Source organism: Triticum aestivum, chromosome 7A (assembly GCF_018294505.1).
Source record: "Triticum aestivum cultivar Chinese Spring chromosome 7A, IWGSC CS RefSeq v2.1, whole genome shotgun sequence".
Taxonomy (NCBI): Eukaryota; Viridiplantae; Streptophyta; class Magnoliopsida; order Poales; family Poaceae; genus Triticum; species Triticum aestivum.
In genome coordinates, this window is record NC_057812.1 from 336,965,217 (window position 1) to 336,968,819 (window position 3,603).

Sequence of the window (3,603 nt, forward strand, 5' to 3'; positions counted from 1 at the left end):
AATAGTAATCTGTGAGCCACAGGGACTCAGCAATCTCGCACCCTCGCGATCAAGACTATTTAAGCTTATAGGTAAGGCAAGGTAAAATATGTGGAGCTGCAGCAAGCGACTAGCAAAGTATGATGGCTATCCTGTTTGCAAAAGAGAGCGAGAAGAGGAGGCAAAGCATGAGCGAGAAACTAGAGAACAACCTGCGCAAACATTACTCCAACACCGTGTCCACTTCCCGGACTCCGCCGAGAAGAGGCCATCACGGTAACACACTCAGTTGATTCATTTTAATTATGTTAAGGTTCAAGTTATCTACAACCGGACATTAACAAATTCCCATCTGCCCATAACCGCGGGCACGACTTTCAAAAGTTCAAATCCCTGCAGGGTAGTCCCAACTTAGCCCATGACAAGCTCTCACGGTCAACGAAGGAATAGACCTCCTCCCAAGACGTTCCGATCAGACTCGGTATCTCGGTTCTTCAAGACACTTCGACAGGTTAAAACAAGACCAATAACACCGCCCGAATGTGCCGACAAATCCCGATAGGAGCTGCACATATCTCGTTCTCAGGGCACACTTAGATGAGCGCTCCATACAACTAAAACCAAACCTCGAGTTTCCCCGAGGGGGCGCTGCACAGGACTCTAGTTTGGACCAACACTCAGAGGAGCACTGGCTCGGGGGGGGGGGGGTTAAAATAAGATGACCATTGGGCTCCGGAAACCCAAGGGAAAAAGAGGCTAGGTGGCAAATGGTAAAACCAAGGTTGGGCATTGCTGGAAAAGTTTTAATCAAGGCGAACTATCAAGGGGTTCCCATTATAACCCAACCGCGTAAGGAACGCAAAATCCGGGAACATAACACCGATATGACGGAAACTAGGGCGGCTAGAGTGGAACAAAACACTAGGCGAGAGGCTGAGCCTTCCACCCTTTACCAAGTATATAGATGCATTAAGATAACATGGCAATATAATGATATCCCAACAAGTAAAAAATGTTCCAACAAGGAACAACCTTCAATCTTCACCTGCAACTAGCAACGCTATAAGAGGGGCTGAGCAAAGCGGTAACTTAGCCAATCAACGGTTTGCTAGGACAAGGTGGGTTAGAGGTTTGACATGGCAATTTGGGAGGCTTGAAAGCAAGTGGTAGGCATCGTAGCATTGGCATAGCAAAAGAGTGAGCAAAACTAGCATAGCAAAGATAGTAGTGATTTCGAGGGTATGATCATCTTGCCTGCACAGTTGTCAGAGTTGACTGGATCCTCGAAAGCAAACTCAACGGGCTCCTCATTAGTGAACTCGTCTCCCGGCTCTACCCAAACAAGACAAACAAGCAACAAGGACACAATCAACCACGTGCAAGATCTCAAACAATATGATGCAATGATGATATGCTATGCGGGATGCGATGCGGGATGCATATGCAAGATTATGATAGGAAATGCAAGATTCTGGCCTCAACTTGGGAATCCAAGTGTGCCACTAGAAATATGAGATGACATCACTTGAAAACGATATGAAGAACGCCGGAATCGGAGTTACGGTTTGGAAATGGCAAGCGATTCAAATATGACACCGGTCTGCGATTTACAGCAAGTAGCCATCTAAATGTAATGAGATGAACATGCTACAGCACCCAAACATGGCAACAAAATACATGGCAGGGATGCATTCAAGATGCTTAACAAAAGTCTAGCACTGAGCTATGGTCAATTCATCCATTAACAGGTTCAAACAAGCATGGCAAAAATGCATATGACAAACAGATTTCAGACTTAGTGAAATTAACACTTGTCTGGAATTTTAGATCAGATAGCACTCTTCGGAGCAACAAACTACATGCTACAGGACTTGAACATGCCAAGTAAAGCATGGCATGGAGCTACTCAAAGAGCTTAACAAAAGTCCCTTAGTGACCTTGAGCCAAAAGGGATCAGAAAATACAATTGCAAGCATGTGAACATAGCAAAAACATAATCAGATCACAGACTTAGTGAAAACTGGAGCATGCTGAAAACAAATATCAATTAGGCATGTTTACGAGCTCGATGCACTCACTATGGAGCAAGTCATGATAGGCTAAGCATACACCCATCAAGAATACACAAAGTGCAAGCTAGACATGGCAAGAACAATAGCATAGCATGCACGGAACAACTACAACATCATCGGCAAAATTGCAAACAAGTTGACAATCTGCCCAGATTCACAAAGTAGCAAAAGTAGAGCTTGATTGGCTCCAGCTAGGGTGATCCATAATTGCAAACAAAGACATGGATGGATAGAGCACTACAAGATTAACAAAACATCCTTACTGATCATCCTCAAAAGAGGCACGGATCACTAGGAAACAACATGAACATATGGCAATATGAGATAACAGATCAAGGACTTAGTGGAAATGCTAAGTCCCTGAAAACAGAATTACCAAGTGCACCACTTTGCAAGCTTGTGCTAGTCACCACACACATCACAAAAATACATGGGTTGCACCTCTGGAAAGATGACAAAACCCTTAACAAAACATATGTAGAACTCATGGGCATAACATGCACACAATAATCATGGCAAAAATGACAAAAAGTTAAATGGAGCAGCAGATCTGACAATTATCTCAAGTAGCCCTCTTCTAACAGAATTTCGGGTATCAAGATGGACTCAAATGAAAATGATGCAATGGAATGAAATGATGTACTCTCTGAGATGAACATTTTGATATGCTATATGCCAAAAACGGAGCTATGGATGCAAAGTTACGACACGATGAACATGGGCACTTGAAACGGAAAATATCAGGGACTTAGTAGAATTTTTGACCTCCGGATCTAGGGTTCGTCCGGCGCGCGAACCGAGGTGGCGGCGTGGCTCGCCGGAGAGGACCCGGAGCTCGCCGGAGAGGGGTGCCGGCACCGGATCCGGGCGTGGGAATGCCGGATCTGGCCGGCGGCGGGGCGGCGACGGCGGAGCGCGGCGTCGGCGGGGGCGGCGCGGTCGAGGTGGCGGCGCGGGGCGGCGCGGCGGCGGAGCTCGGGCGCGGCGGCGGAGCGGCGAAGGAGGTGGGCAGCGGCTCGCGGGCTCGCGGGGGCCGGCGCTGGGCCTGGCGGGCCGTGGCGGTGGAGGTGGTGGTGGCGCCACTTGGCGCGACGGGAGTGGGCGGCGGCGATGTGTCCGGCCAGGGCGGACGTGTCCGACCGGCGCCGAGATGATTTTTAGGGTTTCAGATGAGGGGGATCCGGATTTTCGGGAGGTGGTTTATATATAGGCATAGAGGGTGCTAGGAGAGTCCAAATGAGGTGCGGTTTTCGGCCACGCGATCGTGATCGAACGCTCTAGATGATGAAGAAGGCTTAGGTGGGTTTTGGAACAAATTGGACGGGTGTTGGTCTGCAACACACACGAGGCCTTTTTGGTCCCTCGGTTAACCGTTGGAGTATCAAACGAAGTCCAAATGATACGAAACTTGACAGGCGGTCTACCGGTAGTAAACCAAGGCCGCTTGGCAAGTCTCGGTCCAATCCGAAAATGTTTAATCCCCACACACGAAAGAAAGGTAGAAAAGACCACCGGAGGAGAACGAAGCGCCGGAATGCAAAACGAACAACGG